This window comes from Nycticebus coucang, chromosome 7 (genome assembly GCF_027406575.1).
Source record: "Nycticebus coucang isolate mNycCou1 chromosome 7, mNycCou1.pri, whole genome shotgun sequence".
NCBI classification, from domain to species: Eukaryota; Metazoa; Chordata; class Mammalia; order Primates; family Lorisidae; genus Nycticebus; species Nycticebus coucang.
In genome coordinates, this window is record NC_069786.1 from 126,237,257 (window position 1) to 126,263,234 (window position 25,978).

General features: G+C 40.9%; 1 protein-coding gene across 3 annotated transcripts in view; it reads right to left on the reverse strand.

Moving 5' to 3' along the window:
- The window catches only part of PID1 (phosphotyrosine interaction domain containing 1), a 272,822-nt gene that overhangs the window by 232,574 nt on the left and 14,270 nt on the right, over positions 1-25,978 (reverse strand). Inside the window, exon 1 of one of the 3 annotated variants that reach the window (XM_053597383.1) lies at positions 25,105-25,223. The exons of the other annotated variants lie outside the window; for them this stretch is intronic. The gene's annotated coding sequence lies outside the window, so the exon portion shown is untranslated. Of the gene's footprint in view, positions 1-25,104; positions 25,224-25,978 lie in introns of those variants that run through there. 3 annotated transcript variants of the gene reach the window in all.

Sequence of the window (25,978 nt, forward strand, 5' to 3'; positions counted from 1 at the left end):
ACTAATTTGGGACTCTCACATGAAAGCTATAACCCAGCTACAACTTAACAATAGGGGGAAGTGGGAAAGGGGGGGGTGGGTAGAGGGAGGGGAATTGGTGGGATCACACCTGTGGTGCATATTACAGGGGTATTTGCGAAACTTGGTAAATGTAGAATGTAAATGTTTTGGCACAGTAACTGAGATAACGCCGGAAAGGATATGTTAACCACTGTGATAAAAATGTGTCAAATGGTTTATGAAGTGAGTGTATGATGCCCCATAATCATATCATTGTATACAGTTATGATTTAATAAAAAAAAAAAAAGAAAGAAAATCAAATCTCTGAATTATATTAGCGCACATAACTGATACGATCCCATCTTCACTATTTTTAGCAAATTTGTTAACCTCAGATTCTTTTTCTCCCCTGTAAAATACTAATAACACCAGGTACCCTTTAAACACAATACCAGGCACAGAGCTTTCACATAGTTATTTTGAAGTAGAAAATACCTTTAATTCGACAACTAAAATATAGTTTTCCTTTTCTGCCTAATTAGAGGTCAGCTAAAATCAAAACTCACACCACTCAGGTATATGTACACCATGGAATATTATGCAGCCTTAAAGAAAGATGGAGACTTTACCTCTTTCATGTTTACATGGATGGAGCTGGAACATATTTTTCTTAGTAAAGTATCTCAAGAATAGAAGAAAAAGTACCCAATGTACTCAGCCCTACTATGAAACTAATTTGGGGCTCTCACATGAAAGCTATAACCCAGTTACAACCTAACAATAGGGAGAAGTGGGAAAGGGAGGGGAGGGAGGGGGGTGGTGGGTAGAGGGAGGGGGATTGGTGGGATCATACCTGAGGTGCATCTTACAGAGGTATTTGCGAAACTTGTGAAATGTAGAATATAAATGTTTTGGCATAGTAACTGAGATAATGCCAGGAAGGCTATGTTAACCATTGTGATGAAAATGTGTCAAATGGTCTATGAAGTGAGTGTATGATGCCCCATGATCATATCAATGTATACGGTTATGATTTAATAAAAAAAAAAATAAGAAAAAAAGAAAGCAAACCCCATGATTCTGTGCCGAATCTATGCCACAGCCACCTGAAATCTGCTCCTTTTACTACAAAACGTGGCTGACTCCATACGTGGCATCGTGTCCAACTCAGCTGCCCAGACTAGGAACCTCATTTTTCTCCTCTGTACTCAGCTATCAATCCATTCTCTTAAATCTCATTCAAAATCTCTGCCAGCTCCTTAATCCCAACAGTCACTGCTTTGCATGATATGTCCATCCCCTTTTGCCTGCACCATTTCCAATCGAGTCCTAAAAAGTTTCCCTGCTTTTAATACCACCCCCAGAATGATCTCCCTAAAACGAATATATCTGAGCCCCTTCTCTCACATAAGCCCCAGTGGTTTCTCGATGCTTAAAAGATGAAATCCATGCTCAGAAATACCCAATAAAGACCTTCCAAACTGTGCAGCCTCCACATCCACATTCTTTGCCCCATTCTTCTCTTACCTCCCAGCCTCACGTGGTAGATTCACTCTTACCTGGTCAAGCTTGAGTTCATAGCTCTGTGCAAATTCTTCCCTAAGCCAAGAGTAACCTCCTCCACCCAGCAAGTGCCCGTTCATCCTTGAGTAGCTCACTTCCTCTCCTCTCTCAACTGTCCCTCCAAGACAGAGCTCATAACTCCCCCATCTCTATCTTTTACAATCCTGATTCCATCCTCCTATAACCACACCGTGTATGTCCATTGCATCCTCAAGTCTGTGAGCAACCAGAAGACAAAGACAATGCCCAGTGTAGTATCTGCTCAAAGAAGGTACTCAAGAAACATTTGTCAAATTAACAAATTAATACCACCTTTTTTAAATTTCCGTAGCTAACATTCTACAGATATGTGACATTTGAATATTAAGCCCAGAGATAAAAAACAAGAATGGAACAAAATATTTGCCTCACAGCAAATTCCACCACCCAAGGGAAATAATCAAAGAAAACAAAAAATAAGGAGGCTTAGTATTAATCTCAATCACCTTTATCTGCATTCCTCCAATACCAAGAGGAATGAAAATCTTTTATTTTTACAAAATCAAGGTCACATCTACACCAGTCAAAGCCCAAGTCAGTACCTCTCAGCTTTTCCTAGCTCATACATTCTGGTTATGATACTTTCTTTTCAAATCGTCTAAAATTACAGAAAGAAAAATCCTAACTTGGTTTTTGTCAAGCAAATATTAATATTGGATACTTTAATCGCAAAATTCATGTTTGGCACTGGGTCTTGGCAGAAAGCCCCACATGTACTTTCTCTGGAACTAAATTACTCATTTAAAACACAAACATAAGAATAAAGCAAAAACCAGAATTGTGTAAACAAAATATGTCACTTTTGAGTTCTCAACAGAAAATTAGTACGACCTCATTTAACCACAATTTTGATGAGACTTGGGATTTTAATGTAAGGCAGAGAAACCAGGCTCCTATGTCAAGCTTTCAGCATAGTCCAAAAGAATCCCATGTTCAGTAGCCCTTTTCCAAACATTTAAGCAGTCTGGCATCACTTTTTCCAAATACAGGACCAAGTATCACTGATTCTTATCATCATCCAAACAACTGTAACCAGCTGTGAAAACTAGAATCCCGAATAGAGACTGTCTACAGGGAGCCCCCTCAAAGCTACCAAGCTGAATGTTTTCTTTCTTTTTTTTTATTTATTTTTTATTATTAAATCATAGCTGTGTACATTAATGCGATCATGGGGCACCATACACTGGTTTTATAGACCATTTGACATATTTTCATCACACGGGTTAACATAGCCTTCCTGGCATTTTCTTAGTTATTGTGTTAAGACATTTACATTCTACATTTACTAAGTTTCACATGTAGCCTTGTAAGATGCACCACAGGTGTAATTCCACCAATCACCCTCCCTCCGTCCATCCTCCCTCCTTCCTTCCCTCCCTCTCCCCTTTCCCCATATTCTTAGGTTAATACTGGGTTATAGCTTTCATGTGAAAGCCATAAATTAGTTTCATAGTAGGGCTGAGTACACTGGATGCTTTTTCTTCCATTCTTGAGATACTTTACTAAGAAGCTGACTGTTTTCATCAATAAATATTCATGATCCTTGTTCCCGAAATTCCAACTCCGCAGACCCAACTCCGCAGACCACTTCATATATTAAAACAAAACAAAACAAAAAACTAAGAGACTCCATCCATCCAAATCCTTTAATTTTTCTTCATTTAACTCAATCAAAATTATGCAACCTCTCACAAGAAGACCAATTATCTTGGGTTTTATTTTGTATTCTCCAAATAATGCATTGATTTCAAACATAAAACATCACTTTTATCCTCACAACCTCCACATGTGGCTTCATCTGCAAAAGCAACTCCTTGTTTTTGTAACAGTAAAATCACACACTCCTCTCTTCTCACCTCCTTATGAGGGCTTCGCGTCCCAGACTGCACTCTCTGAATTCCCATCAGAAGGTTTCTACGAAATCCTCCTCAATTTATGCTTTACTTCTGGCAACATTAGGCTGACATCTGCCATGACATTAGCCATTTCGGTACTCAGAGAAATAGGGCAACCGTACAGGAGAACTTCAAAACGCCATACGCAGAAGACTCAGGTAACATACAGGGAATGTTACTTGCTTTTCAACTGCCTAAGATCAAAATCCCACACACAGGTCTGTCATGTAACAACGCTCATCTCCACCAGCAGGCATGTTTTTCTTTACACTTAAAAGAGCTGTCCAAACTAATTAAGGCATTTGCATCTTCTCCTTGACAACATTCATAAAAGCCCACCTGTTGTGTGAAACTCTTCTGCATGACTAAGTCTCTTGCGCTCTGCTTTCCCTGTGTTCTCTTTGGAGCACACGACTTTATAAAGCTTGCCTCTTGGACACATGCCTCTATTCTCCAACAGGGCCAAGATGAAAGTGATGCTTCTTGTAACACTCCAAGCCTCCTGGTAAAAGATGCAGTCGATAGATGTTCAAGTACTTCTTACCCCTCATTCCCAAGGTCAAAGGGGGGACAAGCAACTTGTATTACCTTGCCTACTTTCCCTTTCACCGACTATCAATAACATTGCAAAGATATGCAAATGCTACTCATCTTAATCAGAATAGATCTGTGCACATTACATAATAAATTTTGACAAATTCTTAACAATCACTATACCTAGAATACAAATTACAATGCTACTTACAGGAAAATCAGCATTAGCGGCCTGAGGAGGGCTTGCCACTGCTTCTATTAGCTGACTGCTAAAAAGTACTTGAGCATATTTTATAGTTTCTGAAATACTTTTACATATATAATGTCTTTCTTTTTTCCTTTCCCTGGACACAAGGTCTCACTCTGTTACCCAGGCTGGAGTGCAGCAGTGTCATCATAGCTCACTGCAACCTCAAACTCTTGGGCTCACATGATCCTCCTGCCTCAGCCTCCCAAATAGTTCTGACTATAGGTGTGTGTTACCACATCTACAAGTTCAATTAATTTTTGTTTTGTTTTGTTTTTTAATAGAGATAGGGGCCTCACTATGTAGCCCAGGCTGGTGTCAAAGTCCTGGCCTCAAGAGATCTTCCCACCTCGACCTCCCAAAGTGTTGGGATTATAGACATAAGCCACCATTATGATCCCATTTCACATTCAGAAGACCTCCAGGAGGTAGATTTCATTAGACTCATTATACTCAGAAATTTGTGTACCTTGCCCAAAGTCATAAAGGAAGCACCTAGTAGGGCTCAAACTTTCACGAAAATTTCCCGATTCCTGTTCCTGCACTGTTACCATCATAACAGGCCAAGGCCAAGGGAATCCTTAATATTTAAGTCATATTTTACAAAGCATCCCTCTACATTCTGCTTTTAGTTTGTTTGACTGTTGGCTGTCTTTGGTGTTTCATTCATTTTGTTTTGCTAATCAAATTGTGACAGGGACCTCTTTCATTAGCCTGAACAAATGAAAGTTACTTATTCTCTTTTTCTATAGAAATAAAAATAAAATTTGCATAGAATAGCAATCACTGACTCCTGTGTAGGCTGGCTAGAACTTGTTTGTTTATTTTAAGAGGCAGAGTCTCACTTTATCGCCCTTGGTAGAGTGCCATGGTATCACAGCTCACAGCAACCTCCAACTCCTGGGCTTAGGCGACTCTCTTTCCTCAGTCTCCTGAGTAGCTGGGACTACAGGCGCCTGCCACAACGCCCAGCTATTTTGTTGTTGTTGTTGTTGTTGTTGTTGTTGCTAGTTGTTTGGCCAGGGCTGGGTTCAAATCTGCCACCCTTGGTATATGGGTCCAGGGCCCTACCCACTGAGCCACAGGCGCCACCCTGTTTTGTTTTTAATTGCTGAGGAATCATTGAGGGTACAAAGAACCAGGTTATACTGCTTGCATTTGTTAAATTCCCTCTTACAATTGTGCCCCGTCCCCAAGAGGTGTGTCACACACTGTGACCTCCCCACCCCCTCTCCCCTCAGCCATTCCCCCACCACGTATTAGCATCAACTGTCCTCAAATCAGAACGGAGTACATTGGATTCTTGCTTCTCCATTCTTGTGATGCTTTATTAAAAAGAATGTGTTTCAACTCCATCCAGGTTAATACAAAAGATGTAAAATCACCATCTTTTTTAGTGCCTGAATAGTACTCCATGGTATACATGGACCATAGCTTGAACTAGACCTCCCATTTGATCCTGCAGTCCCATTACTGGGCATCTACCCAGAAGAAAAAAAAAAAATCATTTCAACGCTAGCTACAGTTTAAAGAGCTGGAAGACCTCACCCATAGCATTTCATACACAATCCTTTACATTTAAGTAACTATCAATTATCTTCCAAATTTGTACTGGCCAGGGAACCAATGTAGACAGCCCACCGGAGAGAAATCACGCTTCAAACTACAGAGCTGCCAGCATTCAGGCCATGAAAACAACATTACTATGGAAATCATGCAAGTTACAATCTTCATTCATGTAACATTTAAAAAATAAATACTTTAAAGGAAATAACGGAACACTACGCAATGTCCCTGCCAAGGCCCATTTTCAGGTTCCTGTATTTCACTGCACAGAAACACATACGCATAATTGAGGAGTTAAGCTCCCTTCCTTACATACCAGTCTAAGGACTAACAAGCTCGGGAAGTCAGCTACTCTGTTTATGTTAAGCTGTGGGCACACACACCCATTCATTATCTGTGGGACTGACTGGGCCGCAAACCTTAGTGACAATAAATAGTTTCAAAGGAAGAACCATTGCTGAACAAGTAAAAACATGAGTGGATTCCAAAAAGCACGAAGATTTGCCTCACAAAACTCACCAGGCAAAAGAAGCTTTTTAAAAAGTTTTACTTCCTTTACTACAACGGAAGTAAAACATTTCTGGCCACTGCAAAGAGTTAAATTTTCCTATTTTCTGATTCTTCCCAAGGGCTGACCTCTGCACACCCGGTCTCCCAGGGGGCTAGTCAGGACAAGGAAATCTCCTCAAAAAGCTGGTTCTCACAATCTTTCAAACCAATTTAGCACTTTGCAAAATGGAGAAGGTTTGCCATGACCAAGAAAAAAAGGAAGGTATCCTCAGTGTGAAAAATACCCAAAGCCACGGGTGTGACCCACCGGCTCAAGGACAGAAAGAGAATCCGTATCACAAGAAGAAAAATTCTACTTGGGGAAAACAGAAAGCGAAAACAAATAAGCAAAGCCAGACAGCTTCTCCAGTTAGCATGCACAGGAGTCCAGCAGAATATAAAGTTCCAGAAAGGAACAAAAATTCAACAGCAATGATATTTATGAAGTACAGTGTATTGCTGAGGATGGGCTTTGGCTGCAGATGAATGCAGAGTAACAACGCTTTAGAGAAGATGGATGTTTATTTCTCTCCCACATAAATGAAGTCTCCAGTAAGCAGCTAGGCCCAGTACGGCAGCTCCACGGTTATCAGGGACTCAACCAGCTTTCCTCCTTTTGTTCCATGGTTCTTAGCACATGGTTCCCCCCAAATGGTTTAAAGGGGCCTCTAAAGTCGGAATCACATTCGTAGTCCTGCCAGAATAAAAGAAGAAGGTGGCATCTTGCCTTTAAGATCCCTCTCCTCACATCTTCCTGGGTACAACTAACTTGTTATGGGACCATAACCAGTGCAAGGGAACTTGGAAATAGCAGAGTATGTTGTTGCAATTGGCATTTGCAATTGTAGGAAGATAAAGATGCTATAGCTCAAAGGAATTCTAGACCCTGAGGTTCACACCATCGTCAAACAAATATTAGGAATTACCTACTTTTGCCCGGCACTGGCCTAAACAAAGTAGGACAACCCCTGCCCCGAGACATGGGCCGTTCAGGGGCCACTGCTCCCCCAAAACAATGATTAGTGACGTCTGTAAATGTGTATACATAATGCATTCTGCTTTACCGTTCTATTTAAAAGTAATTTAAAACTTACCAAAACACAGGGAAAGTAGTTATAGTTTCATCAACTCTACCAACCATCAACACTCGAGCAGATTTTCTTGCAAAAAATTGTCCTTCTCATCCATTCACTTTCTCCCTTTCCTTCTCTCCCTTCACCTTCTCTGCTTCCTCCTCCTCTTCCCTTTCCTTTCCCTCCTCCCACTTGCATTTGAGAGTAAGATACAGACATCCTTCCCCTTCACTCCTAAATACCTCAGTACATGTTTCCTAAGAACAAGAATATTCTCTTGCATAACCATAGTAAAATTATACACCACCAACTACCTCAATGAAGTTCTCTATAGCAATTTTAATCCTGATCCAGGATCTGACTCATAACTCTGAACCGTATTTGGTCATAATGTCTGTTTAATCTGGAACAATTTCTCAGCCTTACTTTGTCTTTCATGGTATTGATATTTTTAAAGACCATGAGCCAGTTTTTTTGCAGACTATGTTGCTCCTGGGGCAGGAATCCTTCTCCGTATATCACATCAGGAGGCATATGTTCGTAATTTGTCCCATTTTGGGTGATGCCACCTTTGATCATTTGTCTAATGTGATGTACGCCTAACTTCTCCACTGGGAAGAGTTACTATTTTCCCTTTGTTGACTCATAATTTGTGGGGAGATAGTTTGAGATTCTGTAAATAGCCTATTCCACATCAAACGCTCACACAGTAGGTCTGGTATTCACTAACGATTCTTGCTTAGATCAATTATTACTATGATGATTGCAAAATGGTGATTTTCTAACTCTATCATTCCTGCTTTATTTAGTAGCTAACGTCTTATGGTAATGAAGAGCTTTCTTTTCTCATCTACTTATTTTTTTGTTTGTTTGCTTGTTTGTTTAAATAAGTTTACGCTAGTCTGAACTCACAGACTCTCATTCAATGGGCTATAATCTGTAGCAGTTATTATTTATGTTGAGTTGTACCATATTTGACCAATGAAAGCCAAGCCGGCTTCTGTGTCTTGGTGAACTGATGCCTTTTTTTTCCTCTGAGCACTTCCCTACTTAGGAATTCTGGAGATCTCTCTGTTTCTTGATGATACTAAACTGAAGCTCATTTAATCTTATACAAGGAAAAGAAGCCTAGAAATTCCTGCCCAGTCTAGAAGCTCACCAGAAGGAAGCTTTTATTACACAAGAAAGTTCAATTTTATACTTTCAGTTAGTTGCCATCTATTACAAATAACTCAAACTGTTGACATCTCTTTCATTCCTGAAATTACACATAACGAAGATAACATCCCCTAATAGTAAGCAAGCAATGACTTGGGTACAATCTAGATGAAATATATAATATTTTTATTTAAAAGCCAAGGAAATCCAGGACACATTTCAGAGTTTAATACAGGCATATAGAAGTGTGTGCTTTCCCCATTAACAGCTGGCTCTAAAGATAAATACGGGCCTGGGTGTGCTGGCTCACACCTGTAATCCTAGCATTTGGTGAGGCCAAGCCAGGAGGCCAAAGCAGGAAGTTCGCTTAAGCCTAGGAGTTTGAGGTTGCAGTGACCAATGCACTCTAGCCCAGGCTAACAGAGCATGACTATGTCTCGAAAATAAAAATAAAAAAAGGAAAACTTTCTCTCTCTCTCAATGGAAAACTCAAACTCTACACTTTGTATCCTCATTAAGCCATTTTACCTCTCCTCATTCCTTCTATAGAAATGGCCAAAAATGAGTTATATTTTATATCATTAGTTTACTGAGGCACCATATAAGGAGGCTAACCAAACTTGCCTTCTATTCCTGGCTTTATACCAGGTGCAGTGGGACGGACACTCAGTGAGGACCAAAGGCTCGGCCCTCACCCTGTATGCTTCAGAGAAATAAAGTCCACATATAATTGTAATTAAAATAAAAACCAGGATGGGATCCATGGTATAACTTAGAAGAACAATCTGTGGACACCGAGAAAGGATGACTCATTGCAAATGGAGAGCAGCGAAGACTTCAGCAGAACAGCAGCAACGTTACCTGCTATGAGAAGAGGGCAATTCCCCAGGCAGAGCAGGGTGGTCATGAAAAAGGGTATTTCAAAGTAGAAAAATATTAGCAGAAGCATCAGGCATCACAACACACAGTGTGCAGCATAGTCTGGGGTGGATAGAGGGATGTGGAGAGAGACAAAGAACATGGTTTATGAAGTTGAACCGAAGCATCAGGGCAACTTCTCTACAAATACTAACCACAGAAGGGAGAAGGGAGGGCTCCATTTAATCACTAACATTTTCATTCATTTGGCCTTCTTCCGTGCAATCTGCTCATAGCCAATGTGCAAAAGACTGAAGAAAAAACGAAAAAAAGGAAAAGAGGTATAAACTGAACGATGGTTTCCCAAATAAAAAGTTAGTCAAATAGCATCTGTCCAAACAAACGTAAGATTTCTAAACTTCTGAGTACTCAGATGTGACTTTTTTTTCTTTTGTAGAAACAGAGTCTCACTGTACCGCCCTCGGGTAGAGTGCCGTGGCGTCACACAGCTCACAGCAACCTCCAACTCCTGGGCTTAAGCGATTCTCTTGCCTCAGCCTCCCGAGTAGCTGGGACTACAGGCGCCCGCCACAACGCCCGGCTATTTTTTTGTTGCAGTTTGGCCAGGGCTGGGTTTGAACCCGCCACCCTCGGTATATGGGGCTGGCGCCCTACTCACTGAGCCCCAGGCGCCGCCCCATGACTTTTTTTAATCACAAAGAATTCTTTCTTGCTCAGGACTCTAAGCAATTTTCAATTCATGCCATTGGACAAAATGCTCTCATTTGAAGATGAGCTAGAGAACCACCTGATACCAGATCAGATCTACTATCAGCTAGCTATTTAAATCAGAGGACTGTGTGAGTTTCAACGTTACTGCACCCAACTACAGGGAGAAAGCACAAAGGTTCTAAGACAAAGAAAGACACTCATGGAGTCTGGGGATACTGTGTCCCTTCCACATCGGCCATTGTTTTTAATTCAGCACCTGAGGTAGAGATGGCCCGAGTGTTGCCTGCCATTTTTCCCACTGTCCTGACTAACTGAACCCTGAATTGCTTGGGAGCAAAAATGTGCCCCTTCTGTTAGGAGAGCCAACCAAAAAGACACATACGGCACATGCCACAATCCTCATGCCTGAGAGCTCAGTAGCCTCCTGCATAGGACTTGAGGGAAAGCTTTTGTTTTCCTAAGAAAAAGGGAATGATTACGAAGGCCCTCATTTCTGCCTTTCACAGAGTCTTAGGATGGAAATTGCCTCCATGATGACCACAGTGTACTTCTCATTTCACTGACTGAAACCTTCTCAAGCACGGGGACCACGTCTTTATATCCACTTTAGAACCTACTTCATCTCCTCAGCCAAAAACAAAAGGTCAAGAAACACGTTCAAAGTAAAGCCTGTGGGAAATGAAGATGTAAAGCAGCCTCGGAGTATTTTTACCACACTGCGATCTGCATTGATTAATCTGACAGTGTCCAACTCTTCCAAGGATCACGATCCTTTTAAAATCCAAAATATTGCCCCCCCACACACATAGTCTGTTGGTGCTCACTAAATGAAAATGAAGTCCAAAAGCCACGATGAATCAACAATGATTTCAAATAAATATTTCTCTTCATCAAGTACCCAAGATTTCAAAAGTAGTTGACATATTTGCAAGGCACTGTATATTTTTTCAGTCTTTGGGAAATGTGTACTGCCTGGAAGGTTAACAGAGGGTTTAAAATAGTTCACGACCCTCTTGAGTTCTGAGACACAATCAATACAGGTAACCTAGGAATTTTGGTTGAGGTTTCACTGTCAGTATTCTACCCCAAATCTCCAAAGGTGTAAGCTCTAACATAGCCATGATGTCACCCTTTGCTTTGCCAACCTTAACCAAGTTTTAAATTTCTAAAGCCAGCTTCAGCTTTGTAATGTGTGTTTTTAAAAAAGTTAACACTTATGAAATTGTTACAGTACATAAAATTCCCCTGAGGTTGATATGCCCAAATAAATTCAAGAGAAGAAAAATAATTTGTTCCATCACATATTTTCTTATTTACTAGTAGCATAAACAGCTTCAAATGAAAGTTAAATTTTCTACAAAGGGGCCAACGATTGAAATAAATAACATCAGTTCCTTAACTTAACCAAGGCAGGCATCTGCTAAGTTCCAAGGCAGACTTTCAGTGCATTTGACAAGAAATCAGCACTATTATCAATTTCTTCCAGTCCTTGTATCAAAACAAATCCATTTGTTCTCTTCATCTATAACCCAGGAAATGAGTTTTGAGGACCATCTAATGCAAAGATAATGCCCTTTTATCATAAGCCAAAAAGGAAAGAAAGAAATGAAATGAAAGAAAAAAAACAGCTTGAAACAATAGCCAAATTTGTTTTTGTTCCATTCATTTGTAACTTCCTACCCACTGAGAAAGGAAGATGGTGATCACCCCTTGGGAAAAAACATTAAAAAATGACTAAAAGACTCAGTAGCTAGCAAGAGAGTTCAAAGAAACTCAGAAATGGAAAGAACCTCACTCTCATTTATTGCTGGGAAAGGAGGAGAAGAAAAGGGAGAAAGGAAGAAAGTAAAAATAAAAAGTGGGGCCTGGTGCGGAGACACAGATTGGTCTCAAGTCAAAGAGCAATTCCACCTTACCTGGAAGGTTAGAATCCCTGTAGATGCAAACAAATGTTTATTTCCCGAAGATGCCCTCCAAGTTTTCACTAAATGCTTGCTCTGCTCTGGGGTACCTGCCAGCACACACCCTCTCCAGTTCATAGCAAACATATCTCATAGGTCAGGCCCTATTGGACAAGGGCATTGAATTATGTTATGGAGAAAAATGCCAGTTCTCTGGGCCCAGGAGTGAAGAGATCAGCACTGAGCCTGTGCTATTTACCACTGACACAGCAGACAGAGGGAAACATAAATTAGTAGAGTTTTTTTTTTTAACTCTGTATTCTTCATTCCCTAGATTACCCTGCTTCCAGAAAACCACCAAGCTGTAGCATTGGGTCTGTCAACTTCCTAAAACAGACATTGGCTGTACTCTATACCTGAATATCTAAATATAATTTCCCCAAGAGGAATACTCATTTGAATTTTCTTTGGTTGCACAACATTTCCCCAAATTTGCACTTTTGCAAAGCCATTCATTTTCTACAAAGCATCAAGCCTCTAGAGAAAAGACAAGGAGGTGGGTGGGGAAGGGGGCGGGGATGCCAAACTAACTAATGCCAGATGAACTTTCCTGGATCCAGAGGGCTTTCTTGTGAAGATTTCCGCCTTGTGTTAAATCAAAGTAGCAAAGCAGGTCTTGAAGACTGGGGAACTACATTCTCTACCCAGCAGGTCAGGACTGCCAAACTGGAGGTATTTAACTTTCTGGACTAGAGATTCCACACTGTCCTAGAGTGAACTTACAGAGCCATTCACATTTTTAACCAACAACTACAAATGTTTCTTGAGAAAGGAAGCTCAGACAGCCGGAGACAATGCCTTTTTGGTTGTTTGGCCAAAACAGCTGTTTATATCCCTGACACCCCTTCCACTTCAAGCACAGAGATAAGATGAATTCATTTTATAACGTGTACTAAAATTACTTTATTTGTTTTGGATGTGGTAAAAGCATCATTACTTAAAATGACACTTTGCTTTTTCAGTGCAGAGATTTGGCAGGAAGGTGAGAGTGACATCCAAGTTATAAAAACCTTAAGATTTATAGCAGATGCCAATAGCTGGGCTACACCCTTATAAACAACAAGGACAAAGATGTTTTTCCAAACATGGGCCAGAACATGGAAGCTGTGGGCCAGGATTATGGTAAAATTAGGATTATCTTTGCTTGAAGTCATTTAATGGAGTGAAGATGTGTACATAGGAGAAATTCCAAATAAAAAAATATTTGCAACATTTATTCAATCTCCAGCTAAGCATACACACTTTTCACAAAGAAAGTGTAACCATGTGTCAGGACGTATGTGCCTCCTTGGGTTTCTAGTATCTCAGAGAGTCTAAGCAGGGCTTCCTTACTTTTCCCCAAACGTTTGCTTTCCTCCACACATCATGGTTGGGTTCAAGGAAAATTGTGCCTGTATATCAGAGTCCTGTGGTCGCAAGTGATAGATACCAACTCACTTAAGCAGAAAAAAAAAAAAAAATATATATATATATATATACACATTGGCTGACACTAAGTTAAACGGAGGGTAAAAGAACCAAGGTCAGAAAGGAGAGGGATGGAGAATCTCCTGGGTCTATGCAGAAGCACCACAGACTGTCTTCAGAAAACAGTTGACAGAATCATCAGCTCTGGGTACGTTCAGCCTCTTTGTCACCCTGCTCAGGATTCTGGGGGGAAGCGTCTAATTAATCTACTTTGGGCTACACACTGGCTCCCTGGCTAAAAGACAGCACATTGGTTAGCAGACACCACCCCCCAAAACTGAATGGAATCTCCCCACTGGAATGGAGGAAGAATAGTTTCCCAAAGCAAAATTAGGGTGCTGCTACCAGAAGATGGGAAAGGAAGCTGAGTAGAAAAAAAAAAAGAAAGAAAGAAAAAGAAAACCACAGATGTCTACTTTCTACACAAACAATCTTAGCATTCCTATTGAATTGTTTATTTTTTCAACTTCAAGGACAATGTTGGCAAAAACAACAACCAAAGCTATTACACAATAGTCTGAGTTACAACACCCCATATAAAGAACCACATGATAAATTCTAGGGTCTCAAGTTAGAAAAAAGTCTGGTGCCCCAGAAAGCTGATGTACATTCTTCCATTAGGTAATGAGGGCTAAGTAACTCATCATGTTTCTCTTCTCACTGGGGCTGCCAGGAAGCTCTGAACTAAAAGTTACACTCTATTACAACCTCAATCTTCATTTTCAAATACAACTAAATCCCTCTCTTCATTATATAACTGGTATTTGAGGGGGGTTGTGCTGGTCTTGTTTCAATATTTTAATGGACATTTTTATCATTTATTGAAAACTACTACAATAGCGTTTGATTTTTTCCCTTTACTAACCAAAAGCCAATCTTTTCGAACTATCAATATATAGGGGTCTAATGTATATTTGTATTTTGTGAGCTTGTAGCTTGGCCAGAACGTTTGTATTCTGTGAGCAACATAATTGCCTTTTTTTTTTTTCCTACTGCAAAAATAAGTTTGTGCCATAGAAATTGTTTCAGGTGAATTTCTGGTTTTAAAAGGTGCTTCAGGAAAAAAGTATTAGATGAGAGAGAGACAGTGTGTCCTAAATCTCAGTCTAATTTGCAGGGGTGTCCCACTATAGGCCACATGCTAATTTTGTGAGGACTTTTTTTTATTATCTATAGTATCACATATCACAAAAAACATATGCACGGACCTTTGTTTTGTTTGTCTGTGTATTTAATGTGTGGCCTAAGACAACTTTTATTCTTCCAATAAGCAACATATAGAAAAACAATAAGGTTGGGCACCCCTTATGTGGAATAGTTATCTATAAAGTTCACCTTGTATTCAAAGGGGGACAGATGGAGGAGTAATAGGCAACTGTTTCAAATTTATGATAAACCAGCTCACTCAACTCAGATGGTTGATGGAAACCTCAGGAACCAGGATGCACACACCATGTGCACTTTCATGAACCAAGTAGATGGGCTGAAGGTAGGAGGTCGAATTCATTATTTGATAGCTCAAGCCACTGTGTGAGTTAATTCCAAGTTACTTTTAATACTGAAAATAACCAGAATCCCATAACTGTGCAGGAAACAGGCAGCCTTAAGCAGAACGATGACACATCTGGGAAAGGTAAGTGAAGGCAGCTGCAGATCTGCTCCCACAAGGATCAGAAAATGTCTGCAAAGGGCTTTGGGCACTTGTAGGGGAAAGGAGATTCTCTAAATATAAAGGTATTACCATCATTATGGCTATCTTTCAGTTGGGTTTTCTGCAACAGCCTTTGAATAGTTCATTGACTGACAATCTGTGAGGAATATGTTCAAATCCATTAAATTAAAAAGTATTCTCCATCCTCTAAACTTCCCCGCTTTCGGCAAGTAATTGGTTCCAATATTTGGCAGTAAAAATCAGCCAATACCGTAACAATGAGAAGTTCTAGTTGCCTGGCGTGGGAGATGTAGGAAACAGTGATCTCTGCATTTAGTTAAAAGTAGAAGAAGCCTCCCACTTCTGCTTGGAATCCCTCCCAGATGCTCTAGATTAGAAAATGGGATGAGCAGCAACACTTCTAGCGCCTGTGCATCAGTATGCCCAGAAAAGAAGGCCTGACAGAGCCCCTCCACTCCAACCACATGGACTCATCACGAAGCTCCTAGAAAGGGAGGGGAACTGGCCCCTGAAGTGGGCTATGTGCTTGGAGAGCAATGAATGGTACAAACCAATAAACTCAGTTACAAAATTAGTTATCACCTCGCCCTTTAAGCGTCAGAAGACTAAGGACCTGGTCCTGATTCTAACACCAGGTGAAATGGGGATTCAGCTTTCTCATTGTCCAAATGAAAGCACTGAACTCCCACAGGGCCCAGCAGGCTGAGTGAATCACTGAGACGTGCCCAGCAAGGCCCAGGGAAAGCTGGAGGCCACATGCCTTCCAAACGGTACAGCAGCTGCCCGACTGTCGCCAAATGAAAATCCAGGCCCTCTATGGGCTGACCCTCCCATTTTTTCAAACGAACCAAGAAGTCTAGATATTCTTATAAATTCTTCTAATTTTTAAATCCTGGAAACTAATTTGTGAAGTTTTTATATACAGTGAAGGAGCCAAAGGAAATATTTCTGCAAGCAGGAGCCAAACCTCAGCCCCATCGTTTGTTAACTTAAAGGAGCTCAAGTTCTGTACAGAAGTGCCCTGGGTAGTGAAACAGGGGTTGACGGAGGAGCCAGGACTTTCTTCTCCTGTCACTGAGATACCCCAGGGGACTAGAATTTCAAGGCTACAAGAAGTCCTGCACTAAGAAATCAGACTCACTTTGTTTCACCGGAGGCTTTCCAAAATTATTCAAGGACTGCACTCTTGGTAACAAGGCTCGGAAGAGCAACTCTCTGAACTCAGGGAACACACTTTGGGAAATGCCAATTTTATCACCCATTCAGCTCTAAAGTTCTGTGCTTTTATTCCTAGTTTACCCTGGGATGGGAAATAAGGGGAAAAACTAGTATTAACGACTCTCAAAGACACACCAGAGACTATGCTAACCTCTCTGTAGTCCCCATCTCGATGAACACAAAACACAAAAGCTAAATGTTACTATCCCAATTGGCAAACTGGGAAAATACAAATACAAGACATAAATCAGAGGCCCCAGGAAGTGAAGCAACCAAGATTTGCATCCATGGGTGTCACATTAAAAAACCCGGCCAGGCACAGTGGCTCATGACTGTAATCCAAGCACTCTGGAAGGAGGCTGAGGCAGGACTGCTTGAGGCCAGGGTTCAAGACCAGCCTGAGCGAGAGTAAGACCCCATCCTAAACAAAACAAAACAACAACAAAATGATGGTCTTCCCACTATTCAATAGTCTGCATGGGTTATGGGTGGCCTGACCTACAACCTAAAGAAACATTCTAATCACTCCCCATTTGCCCCAAACTGCCTTACCCCTGTGGCTCTGTATCCGCTCTAATTATCCCTCAGCATTTCCAGACTCTTCCTCTGAAGGACATTGTTTTCTCAACAGAACCAGATAACCCACCAAAGCATTCAGCCCCTCAGCAGGTGTTAACATGTGATGGCTCTGCTCAAAGTAATAATATATGAATAGCCACAGCTGCATTTAATATGTGAGCGCTCACTCTTGTGGAGCACACGGATGTCCCAGGGATGATGCTAACTGCTTTTGTGAACTTCCGCACCTTCCATTCCTTCCTGTTTCTCTGGATGGGCATCTTTTCCTCCTTGACACCCCAATCTTCCTTCTGCCTGGATTTCTTGTCCCTCTGCCATCCATCACTTCAATCTATTTCATTTCTTTCCTTCCCCCTAGAAGTGAATACAGTTAGGAACAGAATTTTGGCATTTTACTTGCCGTCTTACAAAGGCCATTTATGAAGACCTCTCGGTGCATGCCTGCTGATCCAGTGAATCACAGCCATCACCAAAGAGAACCCCAGATTGGACAATATGCCACGGTCTCTTCACATATGCATCAAACAAAGTCTTACCTTGCTTGGCCTTGACCTTCAAAGAGGCTGAACTGAATGCCTTAAATTTTCCTCCTTGATGAGAAAAACATTTTTAAACCACAATATTAAAGTCGTTTTTGTGAATGTTTCCCAAAACTCTTTCACTGAAGGGTCAGTGGCCATTGGTAAAGTTGTTTGCTCCTGTCCAATTTTTCTAGTTGCCGTATTCCTGAGTAAAACAGTTGTTTCACAATGAACCAGGCCCCACATCTGCTAGGCATATTACTTTGCTCCACAAACTAAAACCAAGGCCCAGTAATGGTTTTACGTGATGTATTCCCTCTGTGCTGTCACGGAAGGAAGAATAACAAGAAGATGGCCCAGCCGGTCAGAGGGCCACCATCCCAGAAATTCATCCTCTTTACAGCAACATTTCCTGAGTCTACTGGGGGCTGGAACTGGGCACTGGGATAAAGAGCTAAAAAAAAAAGACTGAGCCAGCTAGGATGGTCAGCTAGAAAATCAACATGTTAGAAAGAGGTGAGAAATGTACAAACTGGGAGCATGAATGAGAAACAGGGCCCTCCAGGATAAGGAAGGATCAATAAGGTGCCAATTTGAACTTCACCCCTTATTTTTTGTTTTGTTTTTTGAGACAGAGCCTCAAGCTATCACCCTGGTAGAGTGCTGTGGCATCACAGCTCACAGCAACCTCCAACTCCTGGGCTTAAGCGATTCTCCTGCCTCCACCTCCCAAGTAGCTGGGATTACAGGCACCTGCCACAACACCCAGTTATTTTTTGGTTGCAGCCATCATTTTTGTTTGGCAGGCCGGGGCTGGATTCGAACCCACTAGCTCAGGTGTATGTGGCTGGCGCCTTAGCTGCTTGAGCCACAGGCGCGGAGCCCACCCCTTGTTTTAGATTTGTTCTCTTGCTCAAGCACTGGTTTCATAAAGATCCTTAGGCAAAACGAGATGGGTGAAAAACATCATTTCAAGAACTAAATAAAGAAATGTTTTAAAAGGAAAAAAGAGAACTCTAAGAAAAGTTATAGAGTTCATTATTTATATTCTGGGTTAGAATTTCAATTCCTGGTTAAAAGAAAATGAATGCTACAAAGAATTCTCAGGAGTAAGGGCAGGAACTAGTTATTATTTAGTTAGCACTGTACCTGGCATATAATGAGTATTTCACATATGCATTATTTAACAGCTTTATAGAGGTCTATTTAACATAATAAACTACACAATTTGATATGTTTTGACACATGTATAAACCCATGAAACCACAACCAAAGCGAGATGTTGAACACACCCATCACACCCCACCTTCCATCAAGCCCCTTACCACTCCCTTCCTCCAGCACATCTGCAGGCCTGCAGTACTAACCTGCATTCAGTCATTTTTTTCCCTTTCCGTCAACAGTAGCTGAGAGTTCCAGTTCCTCCACACCCTCACCAACATTTGCCATTGTCATAGTCTTTTTCATCTTAGCTATTTGAATAGTTGTGTAGTGATACATCTCATTATGGCTTTAATTTGCATTTCTCTAGTGACTAATAATATTAAACATCTTTTCATGTGCTTATTTGCCATTCATATATCTTCTTTGCTCAAATCATTTGCCTGTTTTTTTTTTATTGAGTTTTTTATCTTATTATTGAGTTTTAACAGGTTCTTTATATATCCTGGATTCAAGTCCTTTACTACATATATAATTGGCAAGTATTTTCCCCAACCCTGTGTCTTATTTTTTTCATTCTCATAACAGTATCATTACAAAAGCACAAGTTTTTCATTTTTATGAAGTCCAATTTTTTCCCTACTGATTGTGTTCCTTTCGTTGCTATGAGATATCTGTGCTCAACCCAAATAAACTTTTGGATGTGATGAATATGTTCATTATCTCGACTGTAGTAATGTTTTAAAGATGCACACAAAGCTATAAATATTCTTTTTTGTTCTTGTCTAGAAGTTTTAGATTTTTAGGTTATATACAGAGGGTACCAAAAAATGAATAGATATTTTAAAGAAAGAAAAAAATTCTATTAAAATTGTAATATTCAAGTCACATCTGACTTCTGCAACCATAGCAGGTACCCAAACATAACTTCCATTCATCTTTTATTATCAGTACATATTGGATATTATAATTTTAATACATATTTCTTTTCCTTTCTTAAAATGTGCATGTATTTTTTGGTACTCTCTGTATTTAGGTCAAGGATCCATTTAAGTTAATTTTTGTGCATAGGAGGAGGTATGGATTGAAATATTTTGGGTTGTTGATGTTGTTGCTGTTGTTTTGCATATAAATATTTGATTGCTCCAACATCATTTGTTTAAGACACTATTACCCTTTCTCCAGTTGCTATGGTCTGGACATTTACTCCCCCTGGATATTTATGAATTTCAAATTCATCTATTGAAATCCTAACTCCCAAGGTGATGGTATGAGGAGGTAGACTCTTCAGGAGGTGACAAGGTTATGGGAGTGAGCCCTTCATGAATGGTGTTAGTTCCCCTATAAACTAAGCCCAAGGGAGCTCATCCACCCCTTAAACTATGAGGACACAGCAAAAAGGAACCATTTGTCTTCTTTATTTTATTTCTCAGTCTGTCACCCTGGGTAGAGTGCCATGGTGTCATCATAGCTCATAGCAACCTCATACTCTTGGGCTCATGTGATCCTCTTGCCTCAGCCTCCCAAGTAGCTGGGACTATAGGTTCTTGCTACAATACCCAGCTAGTTTTTCTGTATTTTGGGGGGTTTTGTTTTTCTTTTTGTTTTTTTAGTAGAGACAGGGTCGCACTCTCACTGAGGGTAGTCTCAAATTCCTGAGCTCAAATGATCCACCCACCTTGGCCTCCCAGAGTGCTAGGATTACAGGCATGAGCCACTGTGCCTGGCCATAAGATGTGCCATTTCTATCAACCAGGGACCAGGTCCTCACCAGCAGCTGAATGTACCTGCACCTTGATCTTAGACTTCAAGCCTCTAGAGCTATGAGAAATAAGTTTCTGTTGTTTATACAAGCTACCCAGTTTAGCAACCTAGGCAGACTAAGACATCAGTGAACTATCTTCTTTGCACCTTTGTCAAAATCACATATTTTTTTTTTACATTTTATTTTTATTTTTTTTATTTCAGGTTAATATGAGAGTATAAACAACCAAGTCACAATATTTGAATTTGTTAGGTAATCTTGTAGTTAGACCCAGCACCCAAAAGATGTGCCACACACCCCTACATTGTACCCACAAATTTTTGATCAGAAAGTAGAACTCTCAATGAAGGCCCTTACTGACAGCTACTGAAATTTAAAACATGCATGCTCTTTGACGCAGCCATTCCAGTTTTAGCCATTCAGGCCAAAGTAATACAAGCACAAATAATTAGGGATATGCACGAAAACTTGTAACAGTATTATTTATAGGGTAAAAACAAAAGAATATGAACATGAACACCACCCAAATACTCCCTCATAGGAGAGTAATTAACATATTACAGTCCGGCTCCACCACAAAAGCCTACGCAGGTACTAAGTAGAATGAATTGGAGCTACACGTATTGACCAGAAGGATACCCATAAAACACTGTAAAGTAGCAGGGAGGAAAGTAGCAGGGTAGTATATAGACATTGTAGGATTATATTATTTAAATACATGAAGAAAAACCCCAAATATAAGTTTATATATTTGAATATGTTTGCAAAAGCCTGAGTAAAGTGGTGGAAAAATAACCATTAGGTAGATCATATGACTTTCCTTCATGGGTAGAACTGGGAATGGGAAAGAGATAAGATTATTAACCTCTCTACTACTTGAAACGTAAACTGTTTTCCTAAGCAGATAATAGTCTGTAACTTTTTACAATCAAGAATAAAATGGTAGTCATGATACTTAGTAGATACAGCACCCCATTTCACATCTGTACTGCCATTTAGAAAAAAAAATTCTCGCTGCTTTCTTTCTATTATTATTATTTTGTGATTGGTCAAATAGGAACACATATATTGGTACATGGAAGACACCCGAAAGAAAATTCTACACTAATTATGGATGTTACGCATTGAACTGTATCCATCTACAAATTCATATGCTGAAGCCCTAAAGCCCCATACCTCAGAATGTGACCTTATTTGGAGACAGGCTCATGCACACGTAATTAGTGAAGACGAGGTCACGTTGCACAAAGGGGGCCCCTCATCTGATATGACTGCTGTCCCTATAAAAGGGGGAAGATTGGACACAGGGAGGACACCACAGGGATGCTTGAGTGACGCTGCCACAAGCCAAGGAAAGCCAAAGCCTGCCAGGAAGCCACCTGATGCTAGCAGGGAGTCACAGAACGCGTGCTGTGTCACCCCCAGAAGGAATCAGCCCCTCTAACACCTTCTTTTGACTTCCAGCCTCCAAAACCATGAGAACAACAAATTTCTATTGTGGAAGCCACCAGTTTGTGGCACTTTGTTACCACAGCCCTGGGAAACTATTGGTAATACACTAAGCTAGTAAGAATTTAAACCCCAAAGTTAATAGCTGCCCATCAGTAGCAGGTCTTAAGCCTCCAGCTCAGTCCCTAGGAAAGAACCTTAGAAGACTTAAGAGAGGAAAGAGATACTGCCACTGTCCCACAGTCTAGGTGGCTTATTCATCACGATCCCACTCACAGCTCAGGGAAGGCCAGTCCATTCCTGATACAAAGGCACCGAAGCATGTGGTGGTCTATGGAACCTGTGTGTTTATCCTCAGACTTGCAATTATAACAGCCCTATGAGAAAAGACTTGTTATGAAAGGATCAGGATGGGCACAGTCTTGAGGAAGGATGACAATTAAGGAGCCTCTTTCTCCTGATAACTCCCACACCCCACCTGCTCCCACACACAAGGTACTACTCCCTTCTGAAGAAGAAGATGAAAAGAAAAACAGCATGTTAGAACTAGAATGACCCTTCACTCCAAGACATAAAAACCGAAAGAGCAATTCTTCAGTAAGTCAGACGCCTGTCCTCCTGTCATAAGGACTGAAAACGATCATACCACTGTGGCTACAGTACCGAGAAAGAGAGCTTGCCCAAGCAAGCAAGTGTTATGACATCTAATGACATTTATCTTTTCATCTTAAGGAGGAGGCCACAGGAATAGGTTCTTCATTAAAAGAATTTACATAGTTCCCAATTTAAAAACAAAACAAAATTCCAGACACAAATAACCAACGTGACATACCATGAGGCTTACTGGAGGTCAATTTGAAATACGCTCTTTTGTCAACCTACACGTTTTCCTAGTGGGAAGGAGGCAAACCACAGAGGCTGCTAACCAGACACCCTAAAAAACTCTGACAACATGGATTGTTTTGAGGACCAAATCCTAAATCCTAATCCTCCCTTGATCTTGAAGTGTCTAGAAAAGTTTCACAGGATCCACCCTAAAATGACTTTGTTTCACACCGAAGCCCGTAAGTTGAATTTCCAAGTGAACTATCTTCCGTTCTGAAGCTCATTTACCATATTGTCCAGAGGACTTCCCTTTAACAACAAAGCACATATTACACTCGGGGGCTTTGCCACCTTCTTCTAGGATGTTGACCAGAAGGATACAAAGGAAAAAAGAAGCAATAGTTTAGTTTTTCTCTGTTTTAATTTTCTCAAATCACAGTAGATAAATCTGCACTCATTATCAAAAGAGCATTCCACACTGGGACGCCTGCGTTCTGTCCCAGTATTTGAAATTTGGGGGATACCTACACCACAAGGAATAGAGAGCGTCGGAACACAGTGGATGTACAATAAAGATTGCCGAAAGAAAACAGGAGTTCAGACATAAACTCAAAACTCTGTTCCGAGAATGACCAACCCGGATGGCATTAAGAATTGATCCTGTTTCTTGAGTACCTACCGTTTACCAAAATTTCTCTTCATTTTATAGATGAGGAAAGCAAAGCTCAGAGGAGTCACAAAACCAAATAGAACATTGTTAGTAAGCAATCGAGTCAAAATTATTTATAAAGAGAATATTTGGCTTTCTTTTCAGTTTTTTTTTATCCAAGTGATTTCCGATTCTGGACACAACCTGGCTACCAAGGCCTTTACTGGAATCTCGCTTATCAAAGTAAGACCTTAGTCAAAACACAGGAGGGCAGAGGAGTCATGGGCCTTCAAATATGAAAAAGACGACGTTGGCAAGCTTCGACATCCACGGGCATCAGTTTCAAGTGGAAGAGCTCGCTCAGACATTGCAAGTGTCGAGGTTATGCCGAAGGCACAAAGCAAGTCTGTGCCTCTTCCCTGACACCTTCCTTGTGTGGTCCTTGACCTCAGAGGTTGGACCCGGTAAATTCTGGGAAGCTCGATCACTGATTAGCAGCTAAATTGAGATCAAAAGATTTTTTTTTTTAGTTTAACACAAACTGATAGTAAACTAATCCCACCAGACTTTAAGGAGGCCTCTGCACAAACATGTCACCTATTCCTTCTTGCTCTACTTATACAGGTATAAAGCCTCCGTTTACACGAGTGCCGCAGGGGCTGAGAGAAGCACACTGCGGCCAGTGAGCATTTCGGGGTTGGTTTTATTTGCCAACCACTAACAAGTCCCTGACTGCTGCTATTCAGAGTGAAGTACCCCCACAGGAGGCGGTCTGATCTCTAGGGGGCTGGAAGCTTTCAGGCTGACTCTCCCAGAGTCCCCTCCAAGGCCAATTTACATGGCGGAAAGGAGTCAGGGCAGAGGGAAGGCAGGAGAGACCTAATCTGGAACATCAAACAAAAAGTGAACGTTGCCTAACACTTGAAGGTAACTCAGTACCGTCAACATTAAACAGGCATTAGGCAATGAGTAACTAAGGGGACGGAGTTGTTCCCAAAACTAGCATTTTGCAAATCACTTGGTAGATATTTTGCTGGCAAAATTGGAGACAGACCCAATGATGTCAGACATTATTTTACTTTTAAGAGAGTCTAAGTCTTTAAATTAACGCTAACTCCAAGTTCTCTTTATGAATGATAAGGTCCAATGCTTCGTGCTGCTCAACTACTAGAGAGGAAAATGACAGCAAAATCTAGTGTGGCTTTCGTGAGATACCGGTGCCTCTGTAGGAAGAGCTGCTGCTTGTTTATAAGCAACTGCTCTGAAACGTCCCAACCTCCTCCCTCCATCCCCCTGTTTTTTTGTCTAAACTTGGAATGACTGCCTACGGAATCAGGCCTGATTACCAGCTTTCAAGGTCTCCAGTTTGAATAAATGCCATGCACTGTAGTTGGAGAGACTCATAAATGACACTTGTGAATTTCAGCTTCACTGTGACACAGGAGGAACTTATTTCCCCCAGAGATTTGGGTCACCAAAAACAGGGTAGCCCCTGGTCAATATACTGTTTCAACAAGAACTATGACAGCAGCCTCTCTGAGCCCACAAGACACCCATTGTTCTAATTCTGTAGTATTTATTACTAACAATAGCACCAACGTGAATAGGGCTTCAAGCTTTACCTGATGCTTCTGCACTACGGGGAAGTGTGTAGGACGCAAAGTGAGGAGCCAAACCACCTAGTTCCAATCCCTGCTCAGTTTCTTTCTCGCCGTCTGACCCTGGTTAAGTCATTTCAACTTTCTGGCCTTCATTTCTCTATCTATAAAATAAGGATAAAAGTGGTTGTGGGAAGGAAATGAGTTAGAGAATTCCAATAAAACTCACAGCGCAGTGCCACACATAACGGCGTCTGCTGCAGAAAAGCAGGTTGTTCTTACCTCCCCCTTCTTGTTCTGTGTTCCCTTTGTCAATCTGGTCAGCCAGGAAAGTCAGACTTGCCAGGATTTTCAGTCTTTCCTGATAGGCCAACCTTAATGGCCGCCAGCTGATGTTTCAGAAGGTTCCTTGGTCACACTTTTTAGGACATAAGTGATGTTGCATAATAATAGAGAAAAAAATCTAGAATAATCCACACTCCCAGTCAAGAGAAGGTCTGCAAGGCAGAGTAAGGGCAAGGTGCTCCTGGGGAAGGAGAACTTTACTGCCTAAAATCCCCAAATAGCATTTAGTTAAAAATTTCAACTTCTTTATCTAGCAGCCAAAAGTTTAAAAAGAAACCCAAAGAAAAGTTCTTCAGGATCCAATTTCCTCCCTACCCTTCTTCAACTCCCTCTTTCAGAAGTACCCATGTAAGTGATGGTAGAGCCAAAAAACAGCTCAGGCTGAGACACCAAAATCCAGATTAATAAATTAAAAAGTTCTGAATTTTCTTTTTTTTTTTTTTTTTTTTTTGTAGAGACAGAGTCTCACTTTATGGCCCTCGGTAGAGTGCCGTGGCCTCACACAGCTCACAGCAACCTCCAACTCCTGGGCTTAAGCGATTCTCTTGCCTCA